Below are 21273 nucleotides of genomic sequence, written 5' to 3' on the forward strand. Positions count from 1 at the left end.
TATCTAGGGAATCGGGGAATGTCGAAACTTTCACAAGTATACGGCAAACACAAGGGATAAAGAGATAAAAACACTGAAACTACTGCTCATTATCGTACAACCTTTCATGCAGTGGAGTGCGTTTCACCAGGTATATAGAAAAATAATGAGGAGGTGACATCTATATACGAGTATATAACATGCTGTGTGGTCACGTGAGAGGAGAGGAGGCAAAAAGGAAAAAAAAGAAAGAAGAAAAACGAAAAACACGTAAACTCTGGAAGGCAAGCCCAAACTTTCGTGGTGAAAGCAAAAAGAAAAAATAATAATATACGTAATACAAAAGCATATATATTTTTCTTATTGCTATATGCTTGTACCAGGGGAGGGGGTTGGCTTCCACAGGTTACGTGCTTTGTCGTTTTGCGGTTTTCGTCTCTTTTAGTCCCTTTTTGCCTCCTGTTTTCCCATGATTCACGTGACCACGCAGTATGTTATACCGGGTGTCTCAGTTAAATCCCCGGGCTAAATAATTCGCGAACCGGTGCACCAATCGAATAACTTTCTTTTTTACAAGTATCTGTCCAATACCGCCTACAAGATGCGCACTGCGTGAATGAGCGGGACGCGCTCATTATTTAAATAAAAATTCAAATGAGTTTCGTGTAAAAAGCTAACTTCTAAAGCAGGGCGCCGTCGGCATTAAAATGGGTACTACCCCTTCTGGGACCTTCAGTAGACACCTTTTAGAGAAAAATCTGCAACCGAAGCGGGTCATTTGTTGCAGTAATTAATTGGTTTTGGTTTACATATCTTTGTCGCGGCTCGTCGCGGTGAAGCGCAAAAGGACGCTCTTCCATTCCCTTATCCACCAATGAATTGTGTCCTTACACCAATGAATTACACCAATGAATTACGTCCTTTTGCGCTTCACCGCGACCAGCCCCGACAAAATATTAATTGCAGCAACAAATGACCCGCTTCGGTGGCAGATTTTTCTCTTAAAGGTGTCCACTGAAGGTCCCAAAAGGGGTAGTACCCATTTTAATGTCGACAGCGCCCTGCTTTAGAGGTTATGTTTTTTTACGAAACTCCTTTAAATTTTCTATTTAAATAATGAGCGCCTGCCACTCATTCACACGGTGCGCAGCTTGTAGGTGATATCGTACAGGTACTTGTTAAAAAGAAAGTTCGTCGATTGGTGCACCCGTTCGCGGATTATTTAGCCCGGGGAATTTAACTGAAACACCCGGTATATGACGATGGTCCAACAAGGCCGAAACAGCTGTCCATGCAGTGTTGCTATGGCGGCGTTGAGCACCTATAAACACGTATTCTACGTGCAGCCAGAGAGATTCGGCTCCTTTCCTTCCTTAAATACTTCACCGGCTTTGCACTGGGATTTCAGTGGTGAGTCGCCCACCTTGACGGGAGGACACCTTCTGACGCCACTCGCTCAAACGTCGCCTACCTGAGCACTGCTGAGGATGGTCCAACAAGGCCAACACAGCTGTCCAGTGCTGGTATGGCGAAATTGCGCACTTATAAACATATTTATACATTTATCTGTCGTGTGTGTGTGTGTGCGCGCGTCTGTTCTAACAGGAGGTCACCTAGGAGCTGAAGCCACTTCCTCATTAGTTTTCGATGAAATGCACTCCGCTTCATGAAAACTTACGATAATAAGCAGCAGTTTGTGCTTTTTTATCTTACTGTCACTTGAAAAAAGACTGCGGTCGTGCAACTCTAAGTAGACGATACAGAAATGCGTTATATGAGTGTTGCAGCATGAGAAACGGGCAACCTGACTGATGACGTGATGAATATACATTAAGAAACTAGAATTAACTAGATTAATACCTGCTGAGGCTGTGCCACACGTGAGATCACTAAGACCTAGAACAGCGTGAATCGCACCCTGCTTCACACACAGTAACGCTTCAACCGTTACGTGATATACTTCAATTATTCGCAATTCAGTCTCCCAAGCATGTAATGGGGTATATTACGGCACCGAAACAACTCATGTCATCGTCGGCCCAGGACGCATACTAACCCCCCCCTGTCCCCCACTCCTTCCTGCTGTCCTCTCTTCATCTGTCCGCGTCTATACGCCGCTCATAGCCACAGTTGCTTCGCGGTGCTAACACGGAATTAAAAAAAGAACTCATGTCATCATCATCACGTATAGACCTCTCCCTCTTTGTAAACAAATGACGTCATAGTGTTCAACAGCGCCACAGCTACGCTCGGAGCTAGGGGCGAACAAGGCCGTGCCCAAAAGACACGGTTTTGAGGGGATTACGATGGTCCCTGAAAGGGACGCGACCTTCGATCCTACTTTTCTTTCAATAGGAGGGACCGAACAAGTACCCATTCGTGGAACCCAGCCCTCCCCTTCCGATTTGTTTCGGTTTCAGCCTGTCTACCGACGTCATGATGACACTCTCGGGTAGAGGTCTATAGGCTACTTGTTACTTGTTGAATCTCATCGACAAGACCAGGAAGCGATACCAGAGAAAATGTTCTGTTCTCCGTCGTCTCCTGAGGACAGGAGGAAGAGACAACGGAGGCAGCACTCCCACGGGGGGCCCTTCCAGCACGTCTTCACTTACACGCATATTATATTCGATGTGGCGACACAAGTTCACTACAGTCGTTACTCGCAGTAAATACATTGCAGCTTACCGAAAACCTTGGCGGAAGCCTGGGAGATCCCAGCACCAGGACGCAGGGCGGCAGCTCTCCCGGCAGTCTACCGGGGGGGCTCACCACAAGAGGCGGTGGCGGAGGTGCACCCGCCAAAGTTGGGGGCCCTTCGAGGGCCCCCACCTCAACCAACTGCGGAGCTCCGGCCTTGAGCCAGGCGTCGGACCACCACTTGTCCAAACCAGCCCTGGGAATCCCCTCTTTGTCCGTCGAGGTCCCGTTCGAATCTATGGTTCCGACTAATCCACCACCGCCGGCAGCCGCCTGGGGCTGCCACTGGGTAGTATCGCTCGCCGTCGACACCGTCGTGGCGGGATGCGCAGCTCCCGGGTAGGACCCCTGAACGTGGGTCTCCGAAGTGGATGCCACGGGGATATCACGGGTGTGTTCCTTGGTGGAAAGAGGTCTACGCTAAAGTGGGTATCACACGAGGGACGGATGGCACTGGGGGGAAAGGAGGCACGAAGTCCAGCTACGTGTAGATGGAGCCGAAGAGGTGCGGTGGCTGCGATATTTAATGGGCGATCACTCGTTTGGGTAATATAGAGGTACGAAGATGACGGTATGAAGGGTAATAAAATATTGGTCTCGAGATATACGAGAGAGGGGAAAAAGGCGCGCTAAAAAGTAGCCGCAGAAAAGTGCTGCTGATATGTGGTATATGCAGAGTCGGAATCTTGCCGAAGGATTGGGGAAGTAATTCCTCGCTTTGTCTTCCAGAGTCGTGGGGTTTGAGCTCAAGGTATATGGGGCAGAAACGTCTAGTCTGTTACGGTGCTAAGGCGACAGCCTGCCAGGGTTTTTGCGGTGTACTGCCACGTGCGGTGACACTTTCCTCTGGCGTACTTTATCAAATGGCTTTGTCCACGTGGTATCCAGACACGTTCAGAGTAGTATGATAAACGGCCTCTAGCGCAGTGATATTTCCGTAGCCTGGTGCTATTTCAGCGTTGGCCGGACAATTTGTCTTCTATGCTGTGGCACCCACAGGAAAATTGCGAGCGCTTTCCTGCCAATGTTGTTCTAGTCCTTCTTCTTGCAGACCGCAGCAATATGAGGTTTCGAAGCCGCTCTCATATTTCATTGACTGGAGTTACGCAAAGAGCTTAACAACGAATAGGAACGCCCAAGATGGAGCAAGCTTTCACGAGCCCCACTAGGTAATCTTCTTGTCCACAGCCGGGCACTTGCGTAATCTTGCCAGACTATATGCTTCGATATTGTCACCGCAAACAAGATTTCCTGTCTCCGCGTTGTGACGAGATATGGTAGAGCCAGAAGTTTCTGAACTAATAGCACCAAATGTGGATAACTGTAGTTCTTTCGCCGAAAAGGGGCTATGGCTAATCAGATGTCAGCGATATAGTTGAAAGCTGTCCACTTTTGCGCACGTTTACGAGGTGTTCAGCATCAGCGGCACAAGCTCCAAACGTGGAAGTGTCCGTCATACCCAGTGGCACTTTCAACACGACGATGCCTCTACCTCAACCGCTTTCACTCGACATTTCTTCCCCGCTCGGACAATATATTATTAAAAAATTCCGCAACAGTAAGATTCTTCCTGACACCTTTCGAATCCACAGTAATCCGTCTTGTCTGCACTTCCCTCAAAGTCGACTCCCTTCACCGAGACTTCACGACGCACTCAAACTTCATTTTTGGTTCCTCAACGCGTTGCCGAGCACAGAAGAAGAAACGGCGACATGTCCGCGTAACCGAAGTGTATATATTCACGGATGGCGCTTCGCTATAACACCGAATGAAAGGGGAAACTTCACCAAAACTTCACGGCATCCTCGCGAGAGTCCAGCGACGGGTGAGCCCGCTCCAAGGGGAACTCGGGGTGTTCCATATGGAGAACGGCACGAGAGGGAATCCGGGGATCGAAGTCGAAATCGATGGTCGTCTATCCGTCGCGCTACCCCTGCACTGAACTCTGGGTGCGTTTTCTGCGACGCGGTAGGATGAGAAAGCGTGCGCACGCGCACTGGGGCGGCGGAACGTTCCATTACGGACACGCAGGTGAGGGGAGACAAAACCTTCTCGCTCTCTTTGAGGCAATGTTGTCGTCGCTTGCCCGTACATGACGCCGCGGCTATTGAGCACTGGCTCGAATTTATATCGAGCAGATAGGTATAGAAAAGGGAGGAGGGATATATTTATTAGAACAACGAAAGAAATAAAAGGGAGGAAAGGTCATCCAAACCGTATGTCGGCTTGCTATATTCCGCAAGACAAAAGGAAAGAAAGGAAAGAAAAAGAGAAATAAATAAAAATAAAACGAATAAAAAGAACTAGGAAATAAAGGATCAAATAACAAACGGTGAAAAAGGATGAGATCGATTAAAGACGTAGATGATTTAGATGATTAAACGAAAAGATGAGGGTAATGCGTTGAGAGTGAGAGGTGAGGGTGGGGCACTAAAGAATGAGATGACACGTCTTGAGTTCACAGGCTGTTCATGACACCTATGTCGCTCAGGAACGCCAAAACTGCTTTGGTCACACAGGCCGCTGCGTGGGATGTCGTACACTCTTAAAAATGAACTTCACCACATAGCATGCTCCTAGCCAACCATCACCCCGAATGACAACGTTCTCGCCCTAGATTTGTTGAAAACGGGAGGAGGAGCCTATTTTGTGCCGTGCATAATGGCACAAAATAGGCTCCTCCTGCAATTTTCAACAAATCAGCTGCGAGAACGTTGTCATTCGGGATGATGGTTGGCTAGGAGCGTGCTATGCGGTGAAGTTCAGTTTTAAGAGTGTAGGCCGAGCAGAGTGGCCAGGGTAAAGCCCGTGCACCGCAGCTCGAGTAGGCGTCGTCTGAGCGTGGGGCTCGAAGAGTGTGAAATTGGGCGGCAGTCGGGGAGAAGATGTGGAATAGGGCTCCACAATGGAAGGTGTGATCAGTGCTTCTGTCACAGTGATATGGCTCTTGTGTCAAATATATGTACACGCTGATGTCTGGAAGATGTGTCTCGAACGAGAGATTCATATCAAGCGTTAGACTACGGCGTAATCTAGGGCTCTAAACGACGTCCTAATGAGCTTCTAATGAGAAGTCCTTACAGTTGTCACGAGAATATGCGAACGGATTTGGCGACAGAGCGTTAGTCAGGGATTTCGGGGAAGCTGCCGTACACTTTGCATGTTTTAGACGTATACATGCGATGTAGAACGTCGAATTGGGCCTGTTGGTAGGACATCGTGAAATTAAAAGCGCTAAAAGCAGACGAAGACATACACAAATGGCGCACAAACAACATCTTTGTGTGTTGTGTTATGGGCCGTGTAAGCAATGCATCTATATTGGCCTGACAGATAGAGAGAGGGAATTCCACAAAGGTTTTAGGCATGTCCCACGTGAGTAATAAACTTGTTGATCATCTTCGTCTCGTTTTAGCGCTTTTAATTTCGTTACATGGGACGCGCGAAATGAAGGCGCGTACAACGCACCGGACTTGGGGATTCGAGCTGTATTCGACGACTGTAAGTTGTGTGGAAATGCGGAAATATCATACAGCAGAATCTTGTGACAAACCAGAAAAACGAAATGGCACGTTCATGTCTGCTTTTTGTTTCACGATCACGTAAACATTATCTGCCGTATCTTTGCGGACGTCACGTGGGTGTGCGACCAAGATGATAGTGGTTGAGGGCTGTTTCGAGATTTCCCAGAATTCCGCTTGTCCCGAGTCAGAACTATAGATTCGAAACCAGGTCCCCCAAGGTCGCCATTTTCCAATGTATTTGTTCCTATTCCGATGCGTGCAATGCCGGAGGTCGCCCTTAGATACCCCATTGTTACCAGACGTTGGCTTGCGTTTGATTGTAGGGCACTCAAGATCCAGTTGAAGCACAATCCAAGCCAGGCCAAGTCACCGAAGGAGAAATGGACGACTGCGCCTGCGGCGCCTGGTACGACAGGAACGCTATGTGATGCACGCAGCCGTGCACTAGATCCTTCCGATCGCTCAACACGTTTAAAAACGGGACCAAAAAGTGAAACACGACACACAAAGTTGTTATACGCGCTTTATTTGGACATATAAAGACTAGATTCATTCGCAGAAACAACAAAAACATTTTGCCGCTAAACTTAGCGCGCTGAAGTGATCCGGAACGGCGACAGTGGGGTATCTAGTGGCGGCCTTCTTCGTTGCACGCTTTTCCGAGGTGAGTTTGGGGGACCTGTTCGAAACCACGGGAGTCAGCACTCGTTGCAATAGCAATCAGTGTCGGAAACCCGAAGTGCCAGAAATGAACGGCTCTCTTCGTTGTATTCACCAGCCTTCCTTTCAATCCTATGGTCTTTAACATGTCGCTACAATGCAGCGCTGAGACGGGACGAAGGGCAGTTAAAACAAGGAGACAAACGTATCTGCAAACGTTGTTTTAACCGCCCTTTGTCCCGTCTCAGTGCTGCATTGTAGCGACATGAACTATCACCAACTCCCCCTCTTCCTCCTTTTGGTCTTTAACATTCAGCAGTCCTCAGTCTCCATGGTGAACAGCTCGCCATTGCGCAGTCCCCACGTACTCCGTCGTGTGATACCAGTATTTGAGTAAAAGTATTAAAGGCCTTGCCATAAACAGTGTTTTACATGCCGCGCAAAGTGACGGCTGAGCCTTAAAAGGTCCTTGATAAGGCCTTCGAATGTTCGTTATAAAATTGAGTGGGAACCATGGAAAGCGGAAGCTAATAACAGCGATATCGCGACAGCTCAAGCGCGGGTTATAAAAAAAAAAAAAATAATCGTAAATAACTGGCTGGGTGCTCTCGTTTGGGTGCGCACTTTAAGGTTGTGAGTTACATGGGGCCCCAATTATATACCGGGTGCTTTATTTTTTTTTTTTAGATTTTACAGAATTTTTAAACAGCGAACAGTCCTCTGAAAGAGGCTATGGAACTACAAAATAACTAATTACCCGAAATTCATTAATTAACTCTTTAAGTGGGAAATTTCGGGCAAAAGCGAGATAACAGAATGGAAGACAATCCCAGCTGAAATCCACTCTATCTTTTACGGTGGACTCACTTCTTAAGAAAGTCTGTGGGGATTTTTTGTTCGCAGGGTTCCCGTACACCTCGCTCAATTTTTGCACGAAACAAGTACAGGCGTGTTCTCCTCGAGTTCATCTAGGGAATGACACGTTTTTTGTTTTATTTTATTTTTTATTAGTATTTTATTTTTTCTTCTTTTATTTATGTATTTATTTATTTATTTTTTTTGACGGCCTGACGCGGTCCACTGATTTTTGGCGAATTGTAGTTTCCGAAATTTTCAATACATGGGAGATGCAATAAAATCGCTCCTCTCGGCCCGCCTGCCCGTGATATTTGGGCCAAAATGATGTCATTCCCAACAGTAGCAGTCTCGGAATTGATTGCAATCAACGAATTCGACGAGCTTACTGCAGTTATCCAGATCGCTGCCAATGAAAATGATGGCTTGGTCGTTTGCTAACATGCTCTGCACGCTGGCGGCGATTATACTACTTGCATGGAGCGCGCGAGAAAAGCAAAGCGAAGAAAACAGTTTTGGAACAGTGCAGTCTACCCTCTCCGGAAGCGAACGTTAACTAGATCGCATGAGTCGCAAGAAAGGAGCGCGGAGCGTGGGATTACCATCGCTGAATTTCGGTATGCAAATGAGCCGAAACCGAAAAAAAAAAAAGCGCCTGACGAGCGCATCACCCTCGCCGATGGAGGCTTATCTGGGCGGGAAAGCGGTTTATCTCGCCAGCTGAGCGGCACCTGCACTCTTGGAAATGAACTTCACCACATAGCACGCTCCTGGCCGACCGTCATCTCGAATGATATCGTTATCTGCCCTGATTTGTCGAAAACGGGAGGCGTACGCCTCCCGTTTTCCACAAATCAAGGCAAATAAGGATATCATTCGAGATTATGGTCGGCTAGGAGCGTGCTATGCGGTGAAGTTCATTTTTAAGAGTGTACTCCAATCATCTCCATGACTCCAAATCACGTGGCCCTCTGACGTGAAATGAAGGCTATACTCCCAGCGTTCCCGGTCGCCGCGGTTTCGGCTCATTTGCATATCAGAATTCGGGGATGGATATTTTACCGCACGTGCGTGTTTCAGGATTTGTTAAACGTGAAATGGCTTGCAACTAGGACAGTCTCTTAATCTGCCATCTCGTTTTTGCCCAAAATCCCCTAACTAAAAAGTTAATTAACGAATTTTAGGTAATTAGTCGTCTTGTAGTTGCACACATTCTTCGAAAGGATGTCCGCGTGGCCGTTGAACTCAACTGCAAAAACGACACACACACACACACAAATAGAGATACGATGATGAGATGGGGCTGATGCCGGCCAGCAGGCTGGGCAAAAACGACACTTTGCTTCTCTCATAGCTTTTTTTAAAATTATGTAAAGGCTAAAACAACACCCTGTATGTAATACGTTTGTGCTGTCTTTGATTAATTATATTATGCGTACTTTTCGTAGAACAACCACTACACTGTTGCACCAGCTTAGAATTCTTCAACCTCAACGATGAAACTTGCATTATCCACTGCAGACAAAGCCTGAGCTTGCGCAAGAGAACAACAGAAAGGACGACACGACACTAGCATTAGCCGTGCACGAAACCTTGCATAAATATCGTGTACAAGTAGTGCGTGATAGGGAATCGCAATACTACGTCTTTCAGTTCGTCTGATGCACTTCAACCTCAAATGATGTTTCCACGTAAAATGGACGCGGGGACACAATAAGAAGCTGACAGAGTTTGTAATCAATCGCAATTTGTGAACACTCCGATGATAAATAAATGTTCCCTAATAGTCCAGCCGCACGCTTACCACGACATCTACGCTGTCGATTCACGAAGGGAACATACTTGCCAAGCCATATTTGCTTCTCGCACTACAGCGTGCCTGCAAAGCGTGCTTTGCCTGCATTGCGAGAGAGCGTTGCGGTGAAGCACCCTCATGCTTCCCAATGCTGACTGGAAATAATGTCGACACGAAACCGAAGAGAAAACACACCAGTTCCTCCCTTTGCAATAACGATTCTTGTTCGATGCCACTGCCATTAGTGACCCAGCTGAGGGGTCTCTGACGCGGAAAGACCGGGTGGAGGAGCGGCTGACGCGAATTCCGAGCATTCTCCCTGTGCCAACCAATGAGCCGCGATGGCCCACCACGCTGCGCTAAACCGCGACGCGACGCGTTTCTCGGCCTTGTGGGACTCTCTATTTAACGAGCATCCCATCGCCTCTCGCGTATGCGAACTTTTCGTCCGCTTGTACGTCGTAGCCGGCGTTTCTCACGTGGTTCTACCAAACTTCACGAAATAACGCGTCGACCTATACAGTACTTCCTCCGCGGTTGACAAGCTCTTGTGCTGGCGCCGGACCGTCTGACGCCGCTAGCATTATGCCAAAGCCACTGATCGCTCTACCTTATTGTACAGCGACAGTGACCACCTTTGTGCATCTACACCACACACTGCATGCTAGCAGCGACATTCACTTAGAGCCTCTAAGTAAATGTGATCTGCCATGATCCATCTGTGGTTAAAAACCATGTTTTTTTTGTTTGTTTTTTATAACACCAAGATCAACACCAACACGCCCGGTTTTTCACCTTGATGTTAAAAACCATGATCTGCCTGCGACTTTCTCACGTTGTTACATCGTCGCTTTTTCTTCTTTTTTTCCTTATTTTCCACGTTTTTTTTTCTTTCATTTTCCCAATTTATTTGAAATAGCAAGCGTGCTCTTTGCCTGGCTAACCTTTCCTTTTCTTAATAAACATATCCCCCCCCCCATTTTCTTCCAAAAATAACGGCCTGCAACGAACTCTGCAACCACCGACCACATTTCTACGCGAGCAGCACCGAACGCGTACGCTCCCATCCCATCCCATGCATCCTATCCCACCGTCATCAACAATGTAGTTGTTGTTGTTGTTGTTGCATATACGCTTTTCCCACTGCAAAGAAAGCTCTCGTCAACTTTATTTAATTACTTCCCCTTCAATCATGTTCAATGCGCGACTATCAAAGAAAATGACGAGGCAATAGCCTCATCTGGCTGTTTCCTACTGCTCTTATCTGTGTACAGAGTGTGGGAAATGAGCTCCATTGTTGTACCCCTCCTAGTATTCTTCTGTTCTCAAGAGGGTTGATGGCAAATCGATGAGACACGCGCGTGCCACTAGTTAGCGTTTGGGCACCGCCTGCGTTTGACGGCGGACGTCGCTGTTGGCCTATTTTGCGGCTGCACGCGTAGCGTCGACGTTACGCTAATTAGCGGGGGGAGGGGATGCGCACAGGGTTGTCAGCAGCGTGTTGGTGCGAGCCAATGAATGTGCGTCGAATGGTTAAGCGGAAGGTAATGAGCGAGGAGTGAGTTTCAGAAGGTAGCTATAACGTAAGAGCTACTAATCGGATGTTAAAGCCGGGACGTGATGGTGAAGGTAAAAGTTCTTCCCGTTCCGTATAGCGTCCTAGGTTTCTATTTCTACCAAGAAAGATTATTCCCGGCAGAGCGCGTTCGAGGTCAACTCCCGCCGGCTCTCACTCCCGCCTACAATCTTAAAAGTGAACTTCACCGCATAGCACGCTCCTACCCAACCACCATCTCGAATGGTATCGCTATCTGTCACGATTTGTTGAAAACGGGAGGCGTACGCCTTTTTTGTGACACTTATGCTGTTCATAATTGTCACAAAAAAAAGGCGTTCGCCTCCAGTTTTCAACAAACCAAGGCAGATAACGATATCATTCGAGATTATGGTTGGCTAGGAGCGTGCTATGCGGTGAAGTTCATTTTTAAGGGTGTAAGGCACGATGACCGTGAAGTGCACCCCCTCTCCCGTAGAAACACCTTCTAAATGACATGCAGAATGGTCAAGGTGAATAAAATCAAGGGGCTTTCTCCTTTGGGGAGGTATTTCCTTCTAAGACTCTTAATGTAATTTAACTAGCTTCTTTCATTTCATTGAATGAATTAAACTCACCGATCAATAGTTTAAAGATTGAGCTAATTTCAATTTAATTATTATAACCCTACACTAAACCGTAATGCCAAAACGCTATATTGAAATCTCGTGGATGTAAAAACGCTACTGCTACGCCAAAATGATGCGTAGAATTTCCACGGCTCTTCGTTATAAGCTGCGTCCATAGAACTGGCAATTTATTCTGTTTCATAGTTGTTCCGCGCTTCAAAACTCCGCAGGAAAATTCTAACTGAAAAAAAAAAAAGCTAGTGAAACTGTGCATGACCTTTACGACTTTCCTAGGGCGGCTGTCCTTCTCACCCCACCCCATTCGGAACGCCTCTGGTGGACGGTAATAATCTGTCTGCGTCGCTATACGACCGACGCAATTTTTTTCATACTTTAGTGGTAGGATAAACAGTGCGTACAGTACAGTAGTAGTTCGCCGAAGTGCCAGCAGACGTTGAGACACATTAAAACCTGGTAACAACTCAGCCCCCATTATTACGCATTAGGCAGCGTCTGTCCTAAATGGTCGTAGGTTGCAAAGGTACTCCTCTACACGTACCAAACTCGAAGGCTACACACTCCTTCCCGCCATGATGCAAGAACACTTGGATCGTCAGCTAACTGCGATTACCAACAGTAGGCAGGCACAGTCTATAAAACCATTCTGGTACAGAGACCCAAATGAAGGACCAGAATGGCAGTCTTATGTGGCTCTGACCGCACTCCATTTATAACCGTTAGGGACCGAATAATGTGCGCAACACTCGCTGGTCCAGTTCTTTTTCATCCTATAGAAGGATTTCCTTCCGAAATGTGAGCTGTGATATAGTTGTTACTTCCGTGATATTTATGGTGTTGTTAATCCTATAATTAGAGTCTCTCATTTCCTCTGTAACGGCCCGAGGTGTATTGTCATCAAGTAGGAGTAGCAAGTATAGAGTAGCAAGCCAGCCCTAGCTTGGCTAACCTCTCTATGATCCCATAACAAACAAACAAACAAGTAGGAAGGGAGTTGCCTCAGGGCAGAAGCCGCCGATATTTCGAACAGAGACTGTTCTTAAGAACAGTCTCTGTTCGAAAACTAGTGAAACTAGTTTTCGAACAGTTAGGAACTACTAGGTTAGGTTCACTAGTTAGGAACTAGTGAAGAGACTGTTCTTAAGAACAGTCTCTGTTCGAAAACTAGTGAAACTAGTTTTCGAACAGTTAGGAACTACTAGGTTAGGTTCACTAGTTAGGAACTAGTGAAGAGACTGTTCTTAAGAACAGTCTCTGTTCGAAATATCGTCGGCTTCTGCCCTGAGGCAACTCCCTTCCAAACAAACAAGTAGGAATGTTATGAAGGTAGTTCCTATATACGGTAGGGTGGGAGAAGATGAGACACGGGGCAAGACGTGACGTTTTTTTTGCTCGACGCCGCCTGTCTGAGAGACGCGTCGCTCTGTGCGCTTCAAACTTTACTCATAGGTGGTCCTGCACGCTCTATTTATTGCACATGAGAATTGTCCGGATTGGTTGAAGGTAAAAAAAAAAAGTCGGTTACATCTGCATGGAGTGTAAAGACCCGCCAAATAGGCGCGATATTTTGTAGTCATTTTTCTTGTCATCTGTGCAGCAGCATTTCGCAGGCTTATTCTGTCAACGTAAATCCACATCCTATTTCTTTATTCAGTCATCTAGATACATGCAAAATATGGGCGCTCTTGGTTTTCCGGTGTTCAACAGAAAAATTAATGCATCCGATGATATGCACGGGGCAAGATGCGACAATTTAATGTAATTTAAATTTGATGCAATTTAAATTTAATGTAATTTAGAAACGGATAAGTCAACTATATTAGGTGACTTTATGCTTGTTCCTCAGACATTTCTTTTTCGCATAATGCCTAGGATTTTCCAGCAAATTTTCCTGTTTCCTAGGATATTTCCAGCAAAGGAGAAACGTACGAAGAAGCGAGCGACCAGAGACATATTAGACCTGCGGTGCCCTGCTTGCAAAGGACGGTGGAGCAAAACAGCACCGGGTTCTGTGTGGTTTCATGGCAGAGCAATGTGGACGGTGGGCTCACGGGGATTGTGTAAGGGCGCACGGGCTTTACTTTGTCTGCTTCGACTGCAAAAACTAATTTGTGTAGTTCATTACCAAAGCGTGTCTCATCTTGCCCCGAGGGTTGCAGCAAGATGAGACAATCAGCATCCTTGAATTTCTTGTTCTGGGTTTACCTTACACCGACTACGTCCGGTCTGCGTTTACAGGTCAGAAGCTCTAGACCCCTGACTTTCTTGAGAGACTCAGGTCTGATGAACAGCCTGTGAACTCAGTCGTGAAATCTCATTCTTCTTCTGTGCCCCACTCTCACCTTCAACGCATTAACCTCATGCTTTCTTTTTAAAGTCATCTTCTGTGATTCATCTCATCATTCTTTCACCGTTTGTTAGTCATCTTTTTTTGTCATCTTTGTCTTTAATCTACCTCATCCTTCTTTCATCATCTGGTAGTTTTTCGTTTTTTTTTCTACATCTTTTTCTTTATTTCTTATTTCTTAATTTTATTTATTTATTTCTTATTCCTTCCTATTTCTTTCTTTCTTTAATTCTTATCTTTTCTTTTTATTTATTTATTATTATTTCTTATTTCTGGAATAGCAAGCCGACGTCCCGTTTGGCTGACCTTTCCCCGTTTTTTTCCCTTTTCGTCTAATAAACATATCCCCCCCCCCCCTGGAACGCGCCTATGGCTACTTTTTCGAAAAAATAGGAAAAATAAAAATTCCATATTCAACTGCAAATTTCGGTCTCATCTCGCCCAACCTTACCCTACGCCGACGAAAACTCTTCCACCCCGTAATAAGTTCGCTTGAAATGAACCACAACAAATATCAGAGCTGATGATCGAGGACGCGCGTATAGGCGTCGAAACGTCCTTGTATTTTTGCTTTCATTTTGTTATGCAGGGCAGTGTAATATATTTGTTGTGAACATGACTCCTGGCTTTTGGTCTATTTTCAACTTGAAATGAAGTTTACATGCTGATGTTAACAGTGCTCAGATTTAATTGGTTGCAAAGTAGTAGTAGTAATTGACTGCTAAAAAAGAAAAGAAGGGGGGGAAGGACTTGAAGCAGGGTAGCTGCCCTAAGGGCGCCTGCAGCTCCATCTCATATATAGGTGGTTTTGAGGTTTATGATATGTGGCTGCTATAGTAGCGGCTGTGTATGCCGCTTTCCTTTAGGTAGACACACAGTGCCTTGAGTGTCTTCATGTCTTGTTCCTTTGTGGGCCATCTTCCCATTACTTTACTGCAAGAGAGTGGTCTGTTGTCCAGCGTTTGAAGTGTCTGGGACAGTCTTTCTCTTGCGTCTTCTTGTTCTTGTTGGTTGCAAAGATTCGTGTGAGTGTTAGCCGAGGGTGCCATTGTAAAATCATTTTCTAGAATCGCTGTACTGCTGAATTAAAAAAAAAGAGATAAAAAAAGAGGAATGAAAGAAGACCTGAGTAGCAAACTGGTCAGCCTAAAGCGGTAACCGCGTACGACGAATTCTCGACGGAGAACCGGCCACCGTCACCGTTTTTCCGGTGAGCCGACGCGAGCAATGGGAACGTCACCGATTTCTCGACGACAGCGGTGGACAGAAAAATCCGGTGGTGGTGGTGGTGGGTGGTGATAGGGCTTGCCGTTGTCGGCTTCACGTATGTGGGCAACGTCACGACTCACGCCCTGGGGTAATGTGCGTCCTGGGCCGACTTCTAAGGGAACTGTGCCGACATATGTCTGAAAGCGTCTGAGGAAAACCCAGGAAAAACCCCAGACAGCACAGCCGGCACCGGGATTCGAACCCGGGTACCTCCCAGTCTCGACGTGACATGGCCAGCACGCTAACCACTGAGCCACGGGAGCTGGGAGCTGAAAAATCCGGCGAAGAGCGGAAGCAGCCGCCCGACGGCAGCCAATAGGACCGCTCCAGCGCTATCGTTCCACGAGCGGACGTGGCGGGCATTTCGGATGCCCGTATGACCAACCTGGGAACTGGGAAGCATGCTGTCGCCCGCCCGCTGCTGTCTGAGGGCGCCTTTGTAGCGCTTGCTTCGCGAACATGCTTTGACCGCAACAACTTCTTCTGTGTGCCACTGTAACTTTTCTATGTGTAGCGAAATATTTATCGGTTAATTTGAAGTCACAATTTAACACGGACTAACGAAACGAGGGCGCCACCGTCTGCCGCAGTGGAAACTTGTGCATGCGGTTCGTTTCGCCGGTTTTCCGTCGAGTTGTCGTGCCGGTGGGAAAGTTGGCCGTTTTTTCGTCGAGAAATCGTCGTATGCGGTTACCGCTTTAACGTAGTTACCTGGTTAGTGTAACGGTATGCCGACGATGCCAACGGCCAACTCCGGACTCCTTCAATGCCTAGAAACTAAAACTAATAAAAGTTCGCTTTTTGCGATAGAGTGGAAGTATCGCAACACGGCTATACTCGTACATATTACGAATCAATAACGACAAAACCTAGCAGACCACAACAACGTCACTATTCCCAAAATAAAATTACTTTTCCATAAAACAACGTGGTATCCACGACGCTGAACTATATAATGAGGTAATAACTTTCCACCGTAAACATTTCCTGCGTTGTGTAACGTACTAGAAAAGGCCCGTTTGCTGGTCAATAAAATTACTAGTACACACCCGTACGCCCACGACAGTTCACAGGCACTCTTATACGCAGTCCGGAATTCGCCAAACAAGCGAAACGACTCAGGGGCGGAAAAGTCGCCTGAACGCTACCGCCATCTATAACGATCTCGTTGTTGATCTCCGAAAGTAAAAAACGCCGCACACAGAAAAGGAAAAAAGCATTCCTTTCGCACCATCTGCAACGTGCAACGTTGCGTAAACACCGTGGCGAGACCAGTACGAAGCAGAAAAGAAATACCACGAGGGGGAGCTCGCGAGGCCCACACGAGCGCCATCTACGATGATCACGTCGCCTGCTTCGTATAAGCAATACAGAGGTGTCGTTACGGAAGAGGAATGTCTCTTTTCTTACGGTTTTCGTTTACAAAATCGAAGGGGATTCTAGGGATGGCTTAATGGGTATTCGGAGTAACGCACGAAGCGGAAGGCTAGGAACATTTCTGGTGAAGTGTTTCGTCCCTAAGCCTATTGCAGGCCGATACAAATGGGTGATACATGGGATAAAAGCGGCTTTGAGCGCAAGCACTTTGCAGGATGCGGTGGTTACAACACCTCCCCTGTGGAAGTGATGCTCCGAAATTGATTGCGAAAGGTGCAAAAGAGATTGGGCGCTGATGTTAGTGTCTGCCGAAGGGAAAGGCTCTATACATAGTTTGTATTCGGCAGAAGGTCTGATTTGTCTGGCGAAGAAGTTTTCACGTGTTCTTCCATCAAAATGAGGAAGTTCTTTGGGAAAATGTTTTTGTAGTGCACACCTCTCTTTCCACTTATTGGACGATTGATTATGAAAAGAAAATAATCGAGATGTTGGTTCATCCCTACGTCAGGACGGTTACACATTCCGTCCTTGTTCTAATGCGCTGCAGCAACATTCGTCACACTCTTACCTGCTACCGCGCAAGTTAGCTCCACACTCTAAGAAAAAATGATGTGAAAAGGCGGTAACTTCCATATATTTACCATCTAGGTCAACATGGCGTCTGATAAAGGGTGTAAAAGAAATTATCATATATCCAAATTGCGACAAAAAGGCGTACGCTCCCCTCGCTCCCCGAATCAGAAGCGGTAACCCTATCATTCGTAGGTAGCAGGTATAGAACTTTGCAACCTTTTAGGCACAACATATGCGACAACTATTACCTCCTAAAAGGTGTAACTGCTCCACCCTTTTTTTTTTTTTTTTTTCTAAGAGTGCATGATTCTACCACATGAGCTGCCAACCAAAATTCGCTCTTCTTTTTCTGTGTTTGCTAAACAAAGACATATACTATACTTCAATTACGGGGTCCCAATACGTTTCCTCCTCCATATTTAGCTTCGAAGTAGACTGCTTTAACGAATAATAGGTTAGTACACACGCAGACCTCCCATGCAGTGAACGGACGCCATGATGACACAGACCGCGCGCCGTAGCAGAGTCCGCCTTACCGCAAAGCTCGGTCTCTTCGCCTTCACAACCACCTGGCTCCCTCGCAAACTCTGCTCCAGTGGTTTCGTTCGCTCACTTCCACGTAGAGCATCTGGCGTCCCCTCTCCCTATACAGTAAACTCCCCAAATAAACTTCTTAGATGGTGTTCCTTCAACCCTAAAGTGGTGCACGAAGACAACTGGATCACGGGTTTCCGCCACAACGTTTGCATCTTGAGTAATGATAAATCGAAATTGAGATGCGCGGCTCTTGTAGAAATTGCGAAGCCGCGAGGGACGCCTGGGGGCGATGTGGGTTGTGAGGTTGACGTTGCGGCGGATTTAAGTCGAGAGACTGCCATGATCAACATGATGATAGATATAAGTTTCAGTTTCCTTCGAAAAAGGGGTTCTGGAGATATTTTATCTAAAAAAAACTATCTTCATCTCTGGGCATTCCATTAAATGCGCTTAGATGATCTAGCTCAATAGTGTCATCTTCCGATTCTGACACTCGGGTGCCCGGGGATGCCATTGCATCATCTTCCTTCTCTTAAGTTCTTCTTCCCCAAGTGTTACAGACGGACGTACATGCCTGTCGACGTTCTACAAAGCTATCACCTTAAAATCTACCAATCTAGCACGGTTTACGGTTCTCGAGAAACGCGTACATCCATAAAATGCCTCAATTTTACGCACGGTGAAGTTTACCGGCATCAGTGAAGAAGATAAGACGAAGAGAGCTACGTCAATCCAACGTCACAGAGCCCCTTTCCTATGCTGCCGTCCGCCTGAGTTTCCATCGCAGACGTCTGAACGAAATATCCGCTCTATTTAGAGAGACAACATTGCGCATTTCTTTTTTCTTTTTCTTTTTTTTTCATTCTTCTACGAAAGCATCCCTTCGCCCATAACACTATAACGATAACGCGACACAATGTACATATTCCTCGGCTCATGAACGGTGTCGCAATGCGCTTGTGCCTGCACAATGTCTTTGCCCACAAGCCCCACATCAAAAACAAATGGTGCCAGCATTACACAATAATGTAAGCTCTATTTTCGAAAAAACACGATCCCCTTGCAAGCAGATGGGATACTATCTTCAAAATTGGAATACAAGCGGCGCTACTTTTTTTTTTAAATTCTTTTGTTCTTTACGCAATTCGCTGGAAAATTCGTTCGACAAACTGGCCATTGACAGAAAATAAGACCAATAGTCTCGCAACAATGGGAAGGATTGTGATGACGACGGTTTGCGTCGTCTGCTATGACACACACACACACACACACACACATACATTGGATGGTAATGGGGTGGGCGATTCACCGCCGCTGAGGCGGTACACTGCCCTATTTCGCGTTGGGGGAGGATGAAGGGATGATGATGGGGCTTTCAAAGAGCCGTCGCCAGACCGGTGGAGCACAAGTACTCCGCCAGAAGACGAAGGCCCTGCGTCTGGTGGGCAGCGTTCGACCACGGACCGAGGATCTTCGCTAGGTTGAACGGCCGCTTGTCGTTGCGTTGCATAGAGAGCTCCACTAGGGCACGCTCGTGGTGGTATTGCCCGCAAGCCAGGATGACGTGGCTGAGGTCGCCGTGCACTCCACAAGTGGGGCAGAGGGAAGACGAGGTGGAGCCGAGACGGTGTTGAAAGGCAGGTGTAAAGGCAACGTTGAGCCTCATGCGGTGGAAGAGAGAAGTTAATGGGCGCGGTAGTCGCGGAGGAAGGACGAGAGAAAGCGTGGGGTCTACATTAGAGAGAAGGGAGTGAGCTATGTCGTGTTCCCACTGAGCCTGCATCTCGGGCCTTGCGTCTGCTATGATCATGTGCTTCTTCCTCGCATAACTGGGTGGTTGCTGTAGCAGAACGTTCCGGCCTGCGGCTAGCATTTACGTTACTTCAAATTAGCATTCCGCCTCAAACTTCAATGGGTTTAACGTTTATTCGAGGGCAGAGCGGTAACGAATTACAGATGAATGGTGCACGCAACGCTTGTAACCCCACTGGGGAGAAGCTGCAGCACGCGAGGGTGGAGGGAGGTGCACCGTAACTGTTTGTCGCGCAGCGGATAGCGGTCTGCATAACTGCGTTTTGGGCTATGTAGAGAGCGCCAATGTGGCACGAAAGCGAACTAGGTGCCATCCTCAGGCCCGCTTATAGCTTTCTTCGATTGTTATAATATCTTGTACTCCAGCTTACGTTAGGAGTTTCTCACAACCAGCGCGTGACCCCGTAAGACATGGGTTTTTACAAAAGTGACGCATTGAATATCATCGTCATTACATGAGCTTTAATGGGTTTTGAATTTCCCAAATACACGTACTGTTGCCGTCGTCTGCTACCGCTCACTTTAAGAAAAAAATGGTGTGAAAAGGTGGTAACTTCTATAGCTCCCACCTAGGTCAACCTAGCGCCCGATAAAGGGTGTAAAAGGGCGGTAAAAAGCAATTATGATATATCCGAATTGTTACAAAAAGGCGTCCGCCCCCCTCGCTCACCGAAATAGAAGCGGTAACCCTATCATTCGTGACAATAGTTGGCGGATAACGTGCTATGCGGTGAAGCTCTGCTTTGAGAGTGAGGTAGCAGGTAGAACATTGCAACCTTTTATGCACAACATATGCGACAACTATTACCTCCTAAGAGGTATAACTGCTCCACCCTTTTTTCTAGGAGTGCTGCGTTCAAAAACGTTCAAAAAACCAAATTTCCACCTTCAAAGCACTGGCCATGCATAGCGCCTCTAGCGGACCCTGCCGACGGGATTCTATGGGCGCCGCTTTTTCTTGCGAGCTTTCAGGCCCTGCGTAAACCATGGAGGCGTAGGTTCTTTTCGTGTTACGCGATGAAGTGCTATCTTGGAGTGTAAGCTACAATCCACCTTTGTCTTCCCCTAGTCGTCCATCTGAAAGCAGCCTCACCCTAGAGTCACTAAATAAGCTACGCTTCAGACTATCGAGACTGAGTTCCAAGAGCGAGCATGCGCCATCTTGTTTCCGGGCCACGCTACGTACGCGCACGCGCACTTGAGGCGCATTTTAGCGGACGATGCCATATACAGTTACAGTGTGCGAGTGTGAAATGTTCCTTTCTCTTGCAAGCAGCTCATCAAGGCTGATGGCCTTGAGCTCACCCTTGACATCGTCAGAGCGCTGTGGTTGGCAATAGAGACACTAAAAAAGTTTCGCTTCAGAGTATCGACACTGAGGTCCAAGGGAGAGCAGGAGCGCCATCTTGTTTCCGCACCACGACGGTACCATCCCTATTTGAGGATCAAAGACGGCTAACATAACGCTCGCTGCGGGATAGAGAGTCGTGTATGATTGTTGTGCGATAATCCATGTATTGTCCACCAGAGCGTCCAGAAGATGTCAAGAGAATGTCAAGGTGAGGTCAAGGCCGTCAACTGATGCTCGTAAACGAAAGGAACACTTCACCCGCGCACGATAGATGGCATCGTGCGCTAAAGTGTGCTGTGCGCGTGCGCATGGG

General features: G+C 47.0%; 1 protein-coding gene across 8 annotated transcripts in view; it reads right to left on the reverse strand.

Moving 5' to 3' along the window:
* The window catches only part of LOC135391829 (RNA binding protein fox-1 homolog 3-like), a 318229-nt gene that overhangs the window by 136197 nt on the left and 160759 nt on the right, over positions 1–21273 (reverse strand). The window contains exon 1 of one of the 8 annotated variants that reach the window (XM_064622328.1): positions 2668–4610. The exons of the other annotated variants lie outside the window; for them this stretch is intronic. The gene's annotated coding sequence lies outside the window, so the exon portion shown is untranslated. Of the gene's footprint in view, positions 1–2667; positions 4611–21273 lie in introns of those variants that run through there. 8 annotated transcript variants of the gene reach the window in all.

The sequence above is a fragment of the Ornithodoros turicata genome, chromosome 4 (genome assembly GCF_037126465.1).
Source record: "Ornithodoros turicata isolate Travis chromosome 4, ASM3712646v1, whole genome shotgun sequence".
NCBI lineage: Eukaryota > Metazoa > Arthropoda > Arachnida > Ixodida > Argasidae > Ornithodoros > Ornithodoros turicata.